Here is a 19,610-nt window from a genome sequence, read left to right on the forward strand (position 1 = left end):
CATCTCCCGTCGCATCTGAAATAAGTCAAATATTTATCTTTAAGATAAACAAGTTATATGTTTATAACTTATTAAATGTGACTTTTAAATAATACTTTTAGAGACTAGACCTAATTTGAAGATTACTTCAGAAGAAAAAAATCACATAAAACAAAATGAATTCCTACGTATTCTGCTTATAGATAACAGAGAACATATATACGGGATGCTATTTAGATTAATCTGATCAAAGTACAGTAAATACCAGTCTATCGAGTACACATAATTTCAGAGAATTAGGGAATGACCCATAATCCTCGGAATGACCCACAAGATTACTATCTTCTCCCCTAAAAGCTCCTGGCCTACATATGTACTTCCGAGACTTCATTTCGATTTCTAGGTGAGGATCCTGTTCAAATGGAGGAAGTAGTTTGACTCGAATGTTAACAAGGAGAACACATCTGTGATTTTCTTTAAACTTGTCCATTTAACGAAAACACAGAAAGGTGAGAAAATTATACACAAGAAAACAATGCACCAGCAAGATTTAATTCTAAAGGTGTTAGTGAGAAGGATTCTCTCACAAGTGTTGGTTTCCGAACTATGTCCCATAGAAGCGGAAGGTCTCACAGGGGTCACTGCAGGGTTGAGGAACAGAGAAGTCACAGCTGCAGGGCCTCTGGCCACTCTTTAGCTAAACAGTTCTATACTTGTCTCCATTTTATAGAACACAGTTTCACGCAGAAGTTTTTTTTAAAAGAAAAGTTGCTTTCTTTGAAGAAAAAACTTTTTGTAAGGTATAAGAGTCATTGATTTACTCAAAGTTCCTCATTCTACAAAAGAAGTAACAAAGCCAATGGCCTTCTTACTGAGTCCTATGCCAGCACTTCTTCAGATTAAGAGAAAACACACAGATTTTTAACTATAACAGAGAAAAAATGAATATGTAAATCCTTCTTATATACTTAAACAATGCTTGTGGCATGGCATGACATTACTTTTTAACTAAATTATGTGCTTTAAGTGCAAAAATAAGAATAAATCAATATCAAACTCCTATCTGTAGCAGTCAATACAGTTAATTTAGAAAGGATAAATATTTTTTAAAAACAGGACAGGGGACTTGAAGGAGAAAATTTTTATTTTATTTTTTAAAAAACAATTTTAGGAATCTTTACTTAAAAACAACCTTATCTTAAAATGGAGTAACTTTGGTTTTACGAGCAGCAAGCAAATTACAGAAGCAAAAATGCATTACAGGAGCATTAAGTTCTACATTAGGTCACAGCGTCTAATCTGAAATCACACCCATATATCATTTTTCAGGATATATGGGAAATAGTTATTTCCCAGGATGTCTGAACCATAGCTACTCTATTTTGACTTTTAATTGTAAAAAAAAAATTTTTTTTAATAGCCAAAGCAGATTTCACCATTAATGACGTCAGTGTTTTTCTAGGTATGAGAAGATGCAAGAATTGGAACTCATAAAACATTTTTCTGAAAAGATCTAACTATCTGAAGGCCTGTTCTGCCATTTTTTTTTTTTTTTTTTCCAGAGCACAGAGTGCCTCATTCCTGATTTTCACCCTGAACTTCTTTCAGGGGGTGTTGAAGGTCAGCAGCTTGCAATGGTCATGATGTAATCTTTGTAGAGGCAGCTGGCAAGTACCAACTTCCAGTCAGCAGGGTCCCTTCATAGCCACATATCTGACCATGTGACACCATTTCATGGCCATTGTGTCCTGTGGTGCTGGGAAGGCTCATTCCCAGGTCTAGGGAAGTGATGGGCCACTCAGTGTGCTAAAATTGGACCAGGCCTTGCAAGTAGCAAAAGTCTCTGGACCACTGTCTTACTAGCCTCCTCCTGGTTCAGGAAAATATTTCCTCTTGTTGCTTTTTCCCATACCCAGAGTCACATTATTGATCTCATATGGAACTGTCAGTTCAGCATTATATCATAGGCTCAGTGAAACAAGTGACATAGAAAATAATATAGCCATAGCAAGCAGTTATTAGTAAAATAAAAATTATAAGTCAAGAACTTTCATTAGATAAAGCCTGGTATACCCCAAGTCACCTGACTTCATTCGTTAAATGATTATAGTCTGGTGTTAATCTCCTGGTTGTACATTATGGAGCATCCGACCTTTATCTGAAGATTGGTTACTGAGATAAGCCTTAGAAGCTAACCTAGAGTGTCCTTTTTAATAACTTAATTAAATCTTTTAGCAGTATCACGTAACAAGGAACTGTCTCAGCAGTGAGTCTTAGTAAACACTGCTGCTGCTAAGTCACTTCAGTCGTGTCCGACTCTGTGTGACCCCATAGACGGCAGCCCACCAGGCTGCCCCGTCCCTGGGATTCTCCAGGCAAGAACACTGGAGTGGGTAGGAGAAAATCTTTATTTGAATCAAGCAGGCCAAAACTGAAGAGATTCATCCTTAAAAGGATGTTCATTTCCTCCAGATGAAAACTGGTTAACTAAAATCAGTCAAGAATGAATTATCCACATTTTGGGTTATTGAGAACAAAATTTTAAACACACAACAGATCTCTCTTTACTGTCTAATATACTTCTATCCAAGCTCTCATCATTAGTTGGTATATACAAAAAGTATGAGTGTAAAAAAAAAAAAAAAAAGTATGAGTGTAATCTCAATTATAATCTAAATCTGGTCAGAAATTACAGCTGAACTTCATTTCCTCAGCCTGAAGCTTCAAGGGGAGGACTTATACTCCTACCCTCCGCATGAGAAGAGAGGAGATTTATTTAACAGGTGCATTTGGGACAAGGAACTAAGAAGTGCTTGCTTGGTTCCAAATCTCTTCTTTGAAAAGAGGTTATGTGCCCACAGCACTGTGAACTTCGGTTCTGCAGCAGGCAGCCTGCCCCTGGGATGGGGGTCAAGCATTTGCTTCCTCCTCTTAGGCCTGCGTGGGCAAGTATCTGACGTGGGATGAAGTGTCTGGAGGCCTGCGGTGACTGCACAGCTAAAGCACATCCTCCAGGTTCATGGCTCTCAAGTACTAAGACCCAACGTAGCTCCAGTGCTATCGAAGAAATCTTAGACTGCTCTTCTATGATGGCAAGAAGCCAAATGAGAAAACAGGTTAAGACTGCATTTAACAAGGGCTACTTTTCTCTGCATCACCAACATCATGAAAACACCATCAAAACCATAAACCCGTGTGCACTGACTGAAATGGATATTTTAATTACAATGATTACACAACGGAAACTAGTTGCAATTTAAAGACTCCCCATCATTGCTATCTCAGTCATCATTCAGCCAGGTGATGTCAAGACAGAGACAAAAGTGAGCTTCATTTACAAGTTTTAAATATTTGATTTAACTACTAACTTAGAAACATTCTACAACTGCTCGGCAAGATATGTTTCAGAAATGTAAATCAAAATTCTGTAAGTAAAATAGCAATTAAAGATGTGCTCTTGTATAAGAAAATAACAAAAAAATGTTACCCTAAAACCAGAAATTAATCTTTTGATTAAGTATTACAAGTTTGTTTAATTCATAAAAAGGATTTATCTATGATTCCTTCAAATAAAAAACATCCATTTGTTGTTAGTGTTTAGATGCCAGTCAGTCACTTATGGTTAGGGGCAGAAAAACTGTGGTGGGAGAAGCAGAACCTGGAAATGATTATGAATCACTGCCAAAGTGAAATCAATTAGAAAGTTAATCAAACTTCTGAAAGTACACTTTCGGTTACTAGACAATCAGATTTCACTTCTAAAGTAGAATTTCAATGCAGCTTTTTTAGAAATTTAAGATTTTAAGAAGTATCTCTAAAAAACGAGACATCTAGGACAAAAACATCATTAAATGTCTCCTTGATGATCACGGTTGATTATGGTTTTACTTAGGGCGCCTAAGTGGAAAAAAAAAAAAAAAAAACCTCAGAAGTTCACCAAATTAAAAACAAGGATCATTTATATCACAAATCTGAAACCCAATGGAAAAAAAAAAAAAACAGAATAGAACTAACCTTGGTCAAGTAAGTCTCCATGCTGTCATTTGAAGGGCATGGAATTGAGGTAGAAAACCCTACGTTCGCTCTTGAAATAAGATTTGCATTGAATCCTGAAGTAGGATTGAAATTTCCAACAGAAGAGGGCTCCAGGACCGGCCTCCTGCTAAGAGTGCTGAATAAAGATCTGTTCTGCTGTTTCTCCACCTCAAGTTTGGTGCTCATCTCTGCCAGCCTCTCATTAGTCCTGGGGAAGATGGAAAGCACCGATTTCATTCATGTTTCCCTAAATGACTGGCATTTTTAAAGTTGCCATATAGTAAATGGAATTCTCATTAAACTGTTTGAACACTGAAGACACAGAGCAGACCTCCTGTAATCAATGACAGTTGTAATCCTGTTCTAAACAAGTACCCATGTGTCTGGGGCTCCTCAAGTAACAAGTCACAGTTGGCAGAGAGAAAGGGCGTCAGAGAGAAAGGGAGGTGGCCTCACAGTGACACTTGCTGCCTCTGGGACACACCTGCCTCCAGGAAACAGTTCAGGGATGAAGAAACACACTATCCCACGAAGCCATTTTCAAGTGCTTCCTTTCACCACCCTTGTACATACGTTTCGCTCATGACCTCTGAGAAATTAAGCATTTGGCTCTGAGGTATCACCTAGAGCCACAGTCTCAAGGGGGGGATGAGAAAGTCAGTGGGTGAGACAGAAGAGAGCTAAAACAGCCCCAGGAACAATGACAAGTATCGCGTGCTTTTCCAAAGTTCACTTTATGTTACTTCACTTCTACGAAGAGCCTATGTCAGCACCTCTTTCTGATGGTCCGAAAAAAACCAATAAAGATCTGGAGAAAATTTCTGGTCTCATTTAAAAAGCCAAAACTCTAAACAGTTTTCAGTGTACGTTTTACAGGGAGAGGCATTGCGCTCCCCAAGCAGGGAGACCGGCCCCACTGAGCTCCTTCCCCGGAAGCCACAGCCCACATCCCAGCATCAAGTCTCCACAGCCCTGAACCCTGTCTGAGCACCTGTGCTTCGCTTGTGCAATATTCACTTTATGCATCAACTAGCAGAACGTGCCCTCGGGTACCTGCTTCTTTGCTGTATGCTGTTTTGGCTTAGGCTTCCTAGGAATGCTCTGCTTTCAGACAGTGGGGAAACCTGGACTAGGCACTGCAGGTGCGATCTGCCCTTTCCATTCTCCACACATCCCCTCAGTCAGGTCACTACATTACTTTTAGCCACTTTGTGATTTACCCTGCCTTTAATCCATGTGTTAATTTCCCCCTATTTCATAAGTATGCTTTGACATAGCGTGGAAAGACTTGATACAGTACTAATAGTTTGTCTTCAGGCGCTCCCTTAGCAGTGACCATCTAGTTAGCTTTCACTTCCTACTAATCTCATGTACCCCACTCTATAACAATTAGGCTTTAGAGACAAATTAACGAACTAAATTTAGTTTTTGTGATTCTGTGTTTTGACTTACTTGTCTAGTTTATCTTGCAATGAGTTTCTAACTTCACATTCTACTAGGTAGAGTTGCTTATATTTTTCCAACTCTGCTTTATTAGAATCTTCTTGCAAAGTTTTCATTTTGGAGAGTTCAGATTCCAGGTCTTTAATTCTGAGTTCCATCTGTTGAGATCCAGCTTGTGTCTAAGGCAAATTGAAAAAGAAAACAGTTTTAAAATAATCATTAACCTGGAAAATTATACTTTTTCCCTTTAGTTTTGAGTCAGTGATTCAGAGAGTGATTTTAAAGGTGAAAAAAAAAAAAAAAAAGCAGGAGTTTGAAACAATTATCGTCAATGTGAAGTGAATTAAATCTGAATTATAAAATTAAAGTGGAATCACTGTTATAGTAGTACTTACATAATCTGATAATTCAAAGAATAAGAGGATCAACTTAAAATTTTAAAAATTGAACAAGACAACTTAAGAATAATTCAAGAGGATGGTGCCAGTTTTAAAACACAATATTTTCTTTTCTTCCTAATGGTCTTGTTTTATACCAATTGGTCTTCTAAGTAAAAGGATTCTCTAGTGAGAATCATTCTGCTAGGTCAATTTAGTGATAACTGTGATGGAAACTGAAATATTTAAAGGGAAAACAAGTGTCCCCCTTCCTTCCAGAAATCTACAAAACTAACTGCTCTAAGGGAGGTAGAGGAAACACATAAAACTGTATACATCCAAAATGTAATGTACAGTGAAAGTGAATTCAAGCACATGACAGATCAACAAATTAACCTGCAAAAACAGGTTGACTTCTTTTAATTTCTCTACGAGATTCTGTCTCTCTCTTTCTTCAATCTCCTGTTGATACTGCTCTACTGGACTGTGTTCTATCATATTCATTTCTGTATGACTTTTGAGGGTCACGACTTCTTGCTCCAACTTCTTTTTCTTCTCTCTAGTTCTTTATATTTCTTTTGCATTAGCTTCATAGATAATAACTCCTGTTGAAAAACTTGATTTTTTGCATCCAGGTGCAGACATCTTGAAGATGCAGTTTCCAGCTCTGCTGGAAGACCATCAGTCTTCAAGAATAAAATGATACTGTTTGCTAATGAAGAAAGTAGACTGAGCACAACCTAACCCAAACCCAGGATCAAATAAATACGATGGTATCTGTATTGTAGAGTGTAGGACCAGGGATTACTCAGAGGATCAAGAAAGAAGTTCAAACCACCAAGAGTCACCAAATATATTCTTCACTGTCATCTTTGGCACACAGCAATTGCACTTGATTTTACACTTTTTTATTGTTCTACATTGGAGAAGGCAATGGCACCCCACTCCAGTACTTTTGCCTGGAAAATCCCATGGATGGAGGAGCGTGGTAGGCTGCAGTCCATGGGGTTGCAAAGAGTCGGACACGACTGAGCAACTTCACTTCACTTCACTATTGTTCTACAATAATATTTTTCTATCTTTCCTCATAAAATGAGTACAAGTCACCTCTCAGTAGAATGTTTTGTACTCCTTCCCCCATTTTAATGTCCCAGGATTTTAAAGAAGTTTGAGGGATACTGCATTGAGTTATCAAGGGCTAAGTTAATAAATGCCTCCCAAAAGAAGACTGTGAGAAGAAGACTCTAAGTAATAAATCTTATAAATATGCATTCTAATCCCGTAAGCCTTTTTCTGAAGTACAAAGACTTTTCGCTAATTTGAATTGCATTCCAAAGAGAAATTATTTGCAAAGTGAAAGAAATCCCATTTCCTAACAGTTTACAGAGGTGATCATTTTTCTGAACAGCAACAACAAAAAATGCCTCATTCCTGTAATCCTTTGTTATTGTCCATTTATGCAAGACAAGTGCTGTGCATATCAATAAATATTCCCTGGTACACCGATGTATACTTAGCCAAGATTCCCCCTCATGTCAACAGTGTAAAATTAGGGGCTAAACTGTTCCTCAGAGACTAGGTAACAAGGGCTGATGTGAAAAGGCTCAGTGAGAGCTGGACAGTCAGGAAAGCTCCATGAAGGAGGAGAGTCAACTGTAAAGACAGAAAGGACAGTCTGAGCAAGGGCCAGGAAAAGGTGAAATCAGCCAGCTAACTCTGAGGATAAGATTCAACCACAGGGAAATAAAAACATGTCCACACATAATCATGTAAATCAGTGTTCACAACAGCATTATTACTAGCCCCAAAGTGGAAACAACCCAAAGCTCCATCAAGTGGTGAATGGCTAAATGGCTTAGCTTACTGCTGACAACCAACAGAAATGGAAGAACTGATGCATGCTATCACATGGATGAACCGTGAAAACATGACGTCAAATGAGAAAAGCTAATCCCAAAGGAGCACAGACTGCATGATTCCATTTATACAAAATACCGAGAACAGGCATGTCTACAGAGACAGATATGAGACTGGGGGTTGCCCGGGGCTGAGGGAGATGGGAGGCCACGGGAGGTGGTTAAGGGATGCAGAGTTTCTTTTAGGGGGTGATGGAAATGCTCTAAAATTGACTGTGGTCACAGGTTACACCTCTCTAGACTAAGAGATACTGAACTACACATGTTGAGTGGGTGAATTCTATGATATGTCAATCATATCTCAATAGCTTTGCAAAAAAAATCCAATGGCAGGATCCAGATAATCTTAATTCTCTAGTTTGGATGTATGTATTCTACACCATCTGAGTGCCTCCATGCTTTTACCATATATTCAAAATGAAAAGGAAAGAAGGCAGTGCCTAAACTTCAACTGGTTTGTATAATACCCTTTCTGCACAAGTTATTCTGAAATCCATGAAATAAATATATACAGAACTCTACAGCCATTCACAAAAGGGAACATGAGAAATGATACTTTTTCTGAACGTTCCATTAAACTCCTATTATCCTCTGATTTTAATCTGGCTTGCCTCGTCATGGTAATGCAGCTACCACTTAAAAAAGTATTGTTTCAAAGAAAAAAAAAAAAAAGGCTCTCAACTTGTGTGAACAATGAGGCACAATTCTCAACTTTCCTAAGGGTAAAAAATATGAGAAAGAAATAATATAATGCAAATGGCAGGATGAAAGTCAGAGTTTAAGAAACGAGTACATTATAAAGATAAGAAAAGTGTAGTAAGTTACTTGTAAGCTGACCATGAAAATGGGTGTCCTAAAACACTTTATCCTACATATTAACTGTCAGCATGTTCAATTTCGTACACACCTGACTTGTGAGTTGATGCAGTTGTAGTAGTCTAACATTGTTCTTTGGAGAAGGCAATGGCAAGCCACTCCAGTACTCTTGCCTGGAGGATCCCATGGATGGAGGAGCCTGGTGGGCTGCAGTCCGTGGGGTCGCTAAGGGTCGGACACGACTGAGTGACTTCAACATTGTTCTTTAAATCCTGGGCCACAGCTTCTAAGTGAGTGCAGTAACATGCCGGGACTTTCAGTGACGCCTCCAACATAGACTGCTTTCCTACAGTGTCAGCCAGCTCTTGCTGAAGTTGTCTCACAACTGCCTAAGAAGACGCTCTGTCACTGAGTTTATCAAGTCACTCTACTATTATGTTAATGGAGAACTCCAACATGTGTACTTTGAAAATTATGCTGTCACTGAGTTTATCAAGTCACTCTACTATTATGTTAATGGAGAACTCCAACATGTGTACTTTGAAAATTATCACAACAGACAGCAACTCACCTTCTTTATCCTCCTCACTGAATCTGGTTACAGACACAGAAGGGGCCCCCCTCCAGCCTTCCTGATATTAAGTTACTCAGACAAAGGATGCGACCCCACTGTCCATGCCCTGCCCCTCCCAATATGTCTGCAGAGCTTCACCACCTCGTGTCCAGAAAGAAATGAGTGTGTAGGTGGGACAAGTGGTGGAAAATTTTCCACACTGTGGAAACATTTTCCCTCCTTTTTTTTTTTTTTTAATTAGAAGCTATGATTAACTCAGAGATCATCATATATTCCAACCAGTGCTCAGATCTTTCGAATAGATTCCCACCTCTGCAGAAAAATGAGGCCATTCCCTTGTTGCTTATCTATTTTATATCTAGTAGTATGTCTATGTTAATCCCAAACTCCTAATTTATCCCTCCTCCCCACCTTTGCCCTTGGCTAACCGTGAGGCCCTCCTGGAGAGCACAGGGAACTCTACTCAATATTCTGTAGTCACCTACCTGGGCCACAGGACTGGAAGAGGTCAGTCTTCATTCCAATCCCAAAGAAAGGCAATACCAAAGAATGCTCAAACTACCGCACAATTGCACTTATCTCACACGCTAGTAAAGTCATGCTCAAATTTCTCCAAGCCAGGCTTCAGCAGTATGTAAACCGTGAACTCCCAGATGTTCAAGCAGGTTTTAGAAAAGGCAGAGGCACCAGAGATCAAATTGCCAACATCCGCTGGATCATGGAGAAAGCAAGAGAGTTTCAGAAAAACATCTATTTCTGCTTCATTGACTATGCCAAAGCCTTTGACTGTGTCGATCACAATAAACTGTGGAACATTCTGAAAGAGATGGGAATCCCAGACCACCTGACCTGCCTCTTGAGAAACCTGTATGCAGGTCAGGAAGCAACTGTTAGAACTGGACATGGAACAACAGACTGGTTCCAAATAGGAAAAGGTGTACGTCAAGGTTGTATATTGTCACCTTGCTTATTTAACTTATATGCAGAGTACATCATGAGGAACGCTGGGCTGGAAGAAGCACAAGCTGGAATCAAGATTGCTGGGAGAAATATCAATAACCTCAGATATGCAGATGACACTACCCTAATGGCAGAAAGTGAAGAGGAACTCAAAAGCCTCGTGATGAAAGTGAAAGAGGAGAGTGGAAAGGTTGACTTGAAGCTCAACATTCAGAAAACAAAGATCATGGCATCTGGTCCCATCACTTCATGGGAAATAGATGGAAAAACAGTGGAAACAGTGTCAGACTTTATTTTTTTGGGCTCCAAAATCACTGCAGATGCTGATTGCAGCCATGAAATTAAAAGACGCTTGCTCCTTGGAAGGAAAGTTATGACCACCCTTGATAATATATTAAAAAGCAGAGACATTACTTTGCCAACCAAGGTCCGTCTAGTCAAGGCAATGGTTTTTCCCGTGGTCATGTATGGATGTGAGAGTTGGACTGTGAAGAAAGCTGATCATCGAAGAATCAATGCTTTTGAACTGTGGTGTTGGAGAAGACTCTTGAAAGTCCCTTATACTGCAAGGAGATCCAACCAGTCCATTCTAAAGGAGATCAATCCTGGATGTTCATTGGAGGGACTGATGCTAAAGCTGAAACTGCAATACTTTGGCCACCTCATGCGACGAGTTGACTCACTGGAAAAGACTCTGATGCTGGGAAAGGTTGGGGGCGGGAGGAGAAGGGGACGACGGAGAATGAGATGGCTGGATGGCATCACCGACTCTGTGGACATGAGTTTGAGTGAACTCCGGGAGTTGGTGATGGACAGGGAGGCCTGGCGTGCTGTGATTCATGGGGTCGTGGAGAGTCGGACACGACTGAGCGACTGAACTGAACTGATTGTTCAGACTCAGTCAAAGCACCTCTTACACAAAAGAGCAAAGAAACAAGTTTAAAAACCTATTACTGAAGAAAGAAAAATCTCACAGCGTCTCAAAACTCAGTTTTCTCCTCTGGAGACAAACACTTAATTTTTTTTTTTCTTTTTTGGTGAGGGTTTATACTACCTACGGGCTTCCCTTTTGGCTCAAATGTTAAGGAATCCACCTTCAATGCAGGAGATGTGGGTTGAGAAGATCCCCTGGAGAAGGGAACAGCTACCCACTCTGATAATCCAAGGCAGAGGAGCCTGGCAGGCTACAGTCCAAGGGCTTGCCACGAGTCAGACACAACTGACCAACTTTCTCATACACACACACACACACACACACACACACACACACACACACAATTGCACATGTCAGAACTTACTACATTTTAGTAAAACACATAATGGAAAGGTCTGTCTCAAAATAAACATCTGAGAGTGGTGATTAAAGCATATGTGTGAGTACACGTATTTGTTATTAAAAAGATCCTGAAGCAGCCATGCTGGAATTCTAAGTGCCCAGTGACTGTGGAAAGCAGAGAAGATCACACATATTCAACCACAATGAGGAGATTAGAGGGAACACGTGTTTATGTCTCTTCTCTCAGTCACTGCTTTCTTCCCATTCTATGGAAATACAACATATTTAATCCAACAGAGTTAAAGAAAAAAAAACAAACGAAACTGCAAAACCCTAGCTGATTATACTTGTTAAGCAATTTCCTTGGTGTTTACTCTGGCTCAGAAGACCACATGGTACATAGCTAAATGAGTTTCCCAGTCCTCATGAAAGACTGACAGAGACAGAATTAGATATTAGATTGACTGAAGGACAAAAGCCATGAAAACTGTTTCCGGAATTCCTATTATTGAGATGGCAAAAATAATCTATTTCTACACAATTACCTATTTAGAGGACTCCACTTTATTTATAAGTGGAATATCAAATGGACCAGATCATGGAGAAAGAGACAAACAAAAGCAAGAGCAAATGACCCTCTACCTCTTTTCAAAGTTGAATTTTCTTTTTCTGAAGCCAGCAACTCTACCTGTAACATGTCTATTTCATTCTTAAATCTCTGCACATCCTTCTGTAATTCTTTATTTACATACACTTTGGATGCTCTCTGACTTTTTGGTGAAGAATTCCCATTTTCTAATTCAAGTTCCACGCTTTTATCCTTACTAATTATCCACATGCAGTGACTTCTGATTGTTTGCTTTTCTGATCAGTATTTGCAACAACAGCAGGAGTACTGTGACTCTTTATTTGAGTAATATGTTTCATCTTCCCAGAGCAGACAAGCCACAGACTAGACTGATGTGTCTGTCTGATGTCTAATTTCTGATTAGTAGGATTTTGCCTCGTATTCTGTGACATTTGCATATCAAACTCTTGGTCTTCTTTCCCTTCAAATGTAACTACCGGGTCTCCTACTTTTTCATTTTCTGTATCATTATAAAAACTCTCCTCAATTTTGATAAACACGTGCTCAATGTTTAGTTGATCATTTTCAATGTCTACTTTATTTTCAGTGAAACAAAGCTTTGACAATGACCGACAAGCATATCCCAGCGACCCAGAGTTTACAGACAATGGAAAAAATTTTTGAGACTGGGTTCTTTCTGTTCAGGAAATGCTTGGAATACTAGAGACGTAGATACTCCAAATGCATCTTTTCCCTCACAATCAAGTATATTATTTGTCATATTAGGAGATTTATTTCCTTTGTGTTTACTCCTTTTTTAGGGTTATCACGTAGTGGATCTTCCTCAGGACAAACGGTAATTCTGTATTTCTCACAAACTTCACCAAACTTCTGCTTTAACTCATTTGTGATGGGTTTTAACTTATCTTTCCATTCTCATTTGCCTTGCTTGATACACATTTTCTCATACAGCATTAAACCAGAAACTAAAATTTACAGTTTTACATACCTGTGAATGGTTATTTTCATCTCCATCAAGTTTTTCTTGTGCTTCCTCTGATATCATTTCCAAGTCTAGTTCTGCTGACAAATTTGTATGTTTAGTTAAAATTACTTCGAATGTTTAGATAAAAGACATAATCTTCATTTAAAACGTAGATATAAAACATTGTATCAAATGACAGATTGCTGCTGCTGCTAAGTCACTTCAGTCGTGTCCGACTCTGTGTGACCCCATAGACGGAAGCCCACCAGGCTCCCCTGTCCCTGGGATTCTCCAGGCAAGAACACTGGAGTGGGTTGCCATTTCCTTCTCCAATGTGTGAAAGTGAAAAGTGAAAGTGAAGCCACTCGGTCATGTCTGACTCGTAGCGACCCCATGGACTGCAGCCTACCAGGCTCCTCCACCCATGGAATTTTCTAGGCAAGAGTACTGGAGTGGCTTGCCATTGACTTCCCCTAAATGACAGATTAAGTCAATCTTAATCTTCAGCTGAATATCTACTTCTTTAAGAAATACTTCCAGTTCAGTTCAGTTCAGTCGCTCAGTCGTGTCCGACTCTACGTGACCCCATGAATCACAGCACGCCAGGCCTCCCTGTCCATCACCAACTCCCGGAGTACACTCAAACTCATGTCCACAGAGTCGGTGATGCCATCCAGCCATCTCATTCTCTGTCGTCCCCTTCTCCTCCCGCCCCCAACTTTTCCCAGCATCAGAGTCTTTTCCAGTGAGTCAACTAGTCGCATGAGGTGGCCAAAGTATTGCAGTTTCAGCTTTAGCATCAGTCCCTCCAATGAACATCCAGGATTGATCTCCTTTAGAATGGACTGGTTGGATCTCCTTGCAGTATAAGGGATTCTCAAGAGTCTTCTCCAACACCACAGTACAAAAGCATCGATTCTTCAGCGATCAGCCTTCTTCACAGTCCAACTCTCACATCCATACATGACCACGGGAAAAACCATAGCCTTGACTAGACGGACCTTGGTTGGCAAAGTAATGTCTCTGCTTTTTAATATACTATCCAGGTTGGTCATAACTTTCCTTCCAAGGAGCAAGCGTCTTTTAATTTCATGGCTGCTATCAGCATCTGCAGTGATTTTGGAGCCCCCAAAAATAAAGTCTGACACTGTTTCCACTGTTTTTCCATCTATTTCTCATGAAGTGATGGGACCAGATGCCATGATCTTTTTTTTCTGAATGTTCCCAATGATCTAAAAATTTCAACCAAATCCTTTGGGAAATACCAGATGTCACCAGGTTACAGGCACACAAACAGCTCAAAGATTCATTCACAGATTCATTCAAACATCAGTGAACAAAACAACCAGAAACCAAACAAAATTTCAAAATGCAGGACGGATATATAAAGTCACAATACATTCCCTTCTCTACTTCCTAATAGTACCTTTTTAACAACATGCCAAGCTTCAACTGCAACATTACTCATAGTTTACAAAACTCCTCTTACTTTTTATGCTTTTATCAGTTCCTTCACCTGAAATGCTACCCTGTACTCTTTGGACAAGTTACTTTTCATCTTTTAAGACTCAATCTGCTTTGTGAAATTGTCTTGGATTACAACTATCTTTCCCCAGACAAGAAGGTATCTCTTTCCTTGTAGCTACTTTAGTGCTTTAAAGATTTTTCTAGTGTATCTTTCGAGATTTTCCTAGTGATAGACACACATCTGAACTGCAAATTATTTCTTCACACTTCAATCCTCTTGGCTCCTAAACTGCAGAGGACAAGCTCTTAAAAATCACCTTGGTATAGATTCAGTTCAGTTCAGTTCAGTCGCTCAGTCGTGTCCGACTCTCCGCGACCCCATGAATCATAGCACGCCAGGCCTCCCTATCCTTCACCAACTCCCTGAGTTCACTCAAACTCATGTCCACAGAGTCGGTGATACCATCCAGCCATCTCATTCTCGGTCGTCCCCTTCTCCTCCAGCCCCCAACCTTTTGCAGCATCAGAGTCGCTGACAGGAATTTGCTGGATGGCTCAGGCAACACAAACAGGGTATCTGTATCAACCTAGAGGGGTGGGATGGGGAGGGAGATGGGAGGGAGTTCAAAAGGGAGGGGATATATGTATACCAGAGAGACCCAAGTAAGATGGTAGGTGTTGCGAGAGGGCAGCAGAGGGCAGACACACTGAAATCATAATCACAGAAAACTTGTCAATCTGATCACATGGACCACAGCCTTGTCTAACGCAGTGAAATTAAGCCATTTCGTTTGGGGCCACCCAAGATGGTCGGATCATGGTGGAGTGGTCAGACAGAATGTGGTCCACTGGAGAAGGGAATGGCAAACCACTTCAGGATTCTTGCCTTGAGAACCCCGTGAACAGTATGAAAAGGTTAAATGATAGGATACTGAAAGAGGAACTCCCCAGGTCAGTAGGTGCCCAATATGCTACTGGAGATCAGTGGAGAAATAACTCCAGAAAGAATGAAGGGATGGAGCCAAAGGAAAAACAATACCCAGTTGTGGAGGTGACTGGTGATAGAAGCAAGGTCCGATGTTGTAAAGAGCAATATTGCATAGGAACCTGGAATGTTAGGTCCATGAATCAAGGCAAATTAGAAGTGGTCAAACAGGAGATGGCAAGAGTGAACGTCGACATTCTAGGAATCAGCGAACTAAGATGGACTGGAATGGGTGAATTTAACTCAGACGACCATTGTATCTACTACTGTGGGCAGGAATCCCTTACAAGAAATGGAGTAGCCATCATGGTCAACAAAAGAGTGCAAAATACAGTACTTGGATGCAATCTCAAAAACTACAGAATGATCTCTGTTCGTTTCCAAGGCAAACCATTCAATATCACAGTAATCCAAGCCTATACACCAACCAGTAATGCTGAAGAAGCTGAAGTTGAATGGTTCTATGATGACCTACAAGACCTTTTAGAACTAACACCCTCAAAAGATGTCCTTTTCATTATAGGGGACTGGAATGCAAAAGTAGGAAGTCAAGAAACACCTAGGGTAGCAGGCAAATTTAGCCTTGGAATACGAAATGAAGCAGGGCAAAGGCTAAGAGAGTTTGGACAAGAGAATGCACTGGTCATAGCAAAAACCCTCTTCCAACAACACAAGAGAAGACTCTACACATGGACATCGCCAGATGGTCAACACCAAAATCAGACTGATTATATTCTTTGCGGCCAAAGATGGCAAAGCTCTATACAGTTAGCAAAAACAAGACCAGGAGCTGACTGTGGCTCTGATCATGAACTCCTTATTGCCAAATTCAGACTTAAATTGAAGAAAGTAGGGGAAACCACTGGGCCATTCAGATATGACCGAAATCAAATTCTTTATGATTATACAGTGGAAGTGAGAAATAGATTGAAGGGACTAGATCTGATAGAGTGCCAGATGGAGGTCCGTGACATTGTACAGGAGACAGGGATCAAGACCATCCCCATGGAAAAGAAATGCAAAAAGGCAAAATGGCTGTCAGGGGAGGCCTTACAAACAGCTGTGAAAAGAAGAGAAGCGAAAAGCAAAGGAGAAAAGGAAAGACATAAGCATCTGAATGCAGAGTTCCAAAGAATAACAAGGAGAGCTCAGAAAGCCTTCCTCAGCGATCAATGCAAAGAAATAGAGGAAAACAACAGAACAGGATAGACTAGAGTCTCTTCAAGAAAGTTAGAGATACCAAGGCAACATTTCATGCAAAGATGGGCTCGATAAAGCACAGAAATGGTATGGACCTAACAGAAGCAGAAGATATTAAGAAGAGGTGGCAAGAATACACAGAAGAACTGTACAACAAAGATTTTCACGACAAGATAGTCATGATGGTGTGATCACGCACCTAGAGCCAGACATCCTGGAATGTGAAGTCAAGTGGGCCTTAGAAAGCATCACTATGAACAAAGCTAGTGGAGGTGATGGAATTCCAGTTGAGCTATTTCAAATCCTAAAAGATGATGCTGTGAAAGTGCTGCACTCAACATGCCAACAAATTTAGAAAACTCAGCAGTGGCCACAGGACTGGAAAAGGTCAGTCTTCATTCCAATCCCAAAGAAAGGCAATGCCAAAGAATGCTCAAACTACCGCACAATTGCACTCATCTCACTCGCTAGCAAAGTAATGCTCAAAATTCTCCAAGTCAGGCTTCAGCATTCCATGAACTGTGAAATTCCAGATGTTCAAGTTGGTTTTAGAAAAGGCAGAGAAACCAGAAGTCAAATTGCCAACATCCGCTGGATCATGAAAAAAGACAGAGAGTTCCAGAAAAATATCTATTTCTGCTTCATTGACTATGCCAAAGCCTTTGACTGTGTGGATCATAATAAACTGTGGAAAATTCTGAAAGAGATGGGAATACCAGGCCACCTGACCTGCCTCTTGAGAAACCTATATGCAGGTCAGGAAGCAACAGTTAGAACTGGACATGAAACAACAGACTGGTTCCAAATAGAAAAAGGAGTACGTCAAGGCTGTATATTGTCACCCTGCTTATTGAACTTATATGCAGAGGCCATCATGAGGAACGCTGGGCTGGAAGAAGCACAAGCTGGAATCAAGATTGCCGGGAGGAATATCAATAACCTTACATATGCAGATGACACCACCCTTATGGCAGAAAGTGAAGAAGAGCTAAAGAACCTCTTGATGAAAGTGAAAGAGGAGAGTGAAAAAGTTGGGCTTAAAGCTCAGCATTCAGAAAACTAAGATCATGGCATCTAGTCCCATCACTTCATGGGAAATAGATGGGGAAACAGTGTCAGAATTTATTTTGGGGGGCTCCAATATCACTGCAGATGGTGATTGCAGCCATGAAATTAAAAGACACTTGCTCCTTGGAAGGAAAGTTGTGACCAACCTAGATAGCATATTAAAAAGCAGAGACATTACTTTGCCAACAAAGGTCCATCTAGTCAAGGCTATGGTTTTTCCCGTGGTCATGTATGGATGTGAGAGTTGGACTGTGAAGAAAGCTGAGAGCCAAAGAATTGATGCTTTTGAACTGTGGTGCTGGAGAAGACTCTTGAGAGTCCCTGGGACTGCAAGGAGATCCAACCAGTCCATCCTAAAGGAGATCAGTTCTGGGTGTTCATTGGAGGGACTGATGCTAAAGCTGAAACTCCTATACCTGGGCCACCTCATGCGAAGAATTGACTCACTGGAAAAGACTCTGATGCTGCGAGGGATTGGGGGCAGGAGGAGAAGGGGACGACGGAGAATGAGATGGCTGGATGGCATCACCGACTCGATGGATATGAGTTTGAGTGAACTCCGGGAGTTGGTGACGGACAGGGAGGCCTGGCGTGCTCTGATCCATTGGGTCGCAAAGAGTCGGACATGACTGAGCGACTGAACCGAACTGAACTGATTGCTGACTCATGTTGATGTTTGACAGAAAACAACAAAATTCTGTAAAGCAATTATCCTTCAATAAAAAAAATAAATTAAAAAAATCAGCTTGGTATAAATAGTCTTTTTTTTTCTTTTATTCAATAAGTATTTCTCGAGTTTCTGCTCAGTACTAGATGCCGGAATTTAAAGAAAAATGTAGAGAAAGGTGTCAGGGATGGCCCGTCTGGAGACAATGCCTGAGCGGAGACTTCGAGGGAACAGAGGGCAGGAGAGGGATCGCACTGAAGGCTGCCACGAGACGCGGAGAGGCGCACGCGCACGGCAGGGCCGACATTCGTCAGAGTGCAGGGAAGGGGACCAATGGAGACCAGGGCATCTGGCCCAGCCCTTCGTGGCAGAGAGATGGGGAAACCATGGAAACGGTGACAGACTTTATTTTCTTGGGCTCGTAAGTCAAAGCAGATGGTGACTGAAGCCATGAAATCAAAAGACGCTTGCTCCTTGGAAGAAAAGATATGACAAACTTTGTCAGTATATTAAAAAGCAGAGACATTACTTTGCCGACAAAGGTCCGTCTAGTCAAAGCGGTGGTTTTTCCAGTAGTCATGTATGGATGTGACAGTTGGACCAAAAGGAAGACTGAATGCCAAAGAACTGATGCTTTTCAACTGTGGTGTTGGCGAAGACTCTTGAGAGCCCCTTGGACTGCAAGGAGATCCAACCTGTCAACCCTAGAGGAAATCAGTTCTGAATATTCATCGGAAGGACTGACACTGACACAAAAGCTCCACTACTTTGGCCACCTAATGTGAGGAACTGACTCACTGGAAAAGACCCTGATGCTGGGAAAGACGGAAGTCAGGAGGAGAAGGGGATGACAGAGGATGAGATGGTTGGATGGCATCACCGACTCCATAAACATTAGTTTGAGCAAGCTCCAGGAGATGGTGAAGGACAGGGAAGCCTGGTGTGCTGCAGTCCATGGGGTGAAACTGAAGAGCATACAAATAAAACGAGGAAGATGAATCTGAAGGCATTTATAGATGCAGGCCTGAACTGAGGGAGTGTTTCGAGAAATATTTAGGATATAAAACTTTCAGGGTCTAGTATAGAATAAATCTTTAAGAAACCAATCAATGTACAAATCCTGGGACTCTGAAGCAGTAAATTCTGCTTGTTATTTTAGAAAAGGTACTGACTGAGAAGAGAAAGAATCAACATGAACTGACTGAAGCTGCTTCTATTTATTTTGTAGTTTTCCTATTTCACACCGTCCAGTGTTGGAGGGACTCGTGTAGCCCTTTGATTTGAATCTGTGTTT

The 19,610-nt window shown here is 40.8% G+C and overlaps 1 long non-coding RNA gene across 1 annotated transcript; it reads right to left on the minus strand.

Moving 5' to 3' along the window:
* On the minus strand, window positions 1-5,670 carry LOC129537497 (uncharacterized). The gene is made up of 3 exons (XR_016036503.1): window positions 5,467-5,670; window positions 3,994-4,222; window positions 1-815 (listed from the first exon to the last, which is right to left on the minus strand). It is a non-coding gene; the product is annotated as an uncharacterized LOC129537497 (long non-coding RNA).
* Between the last annotated feature and the right edge of the window lie 13,940 nt (window positions 5,671-19,610).

This window comes from Moschus berezovskii, chromosome 26 (assembly GCF_049115385.1).
Source record: "Moschus berezovskii isolate FMDL1 chromosome 26, NW_MosBer_1.0, whole genome shotgun sequence".
NCBI lineage: Eukaryota > Metazoa > Chordata > Mammalia > Artiodactyla > Moschidae > Moschus > Moschus berezovskii.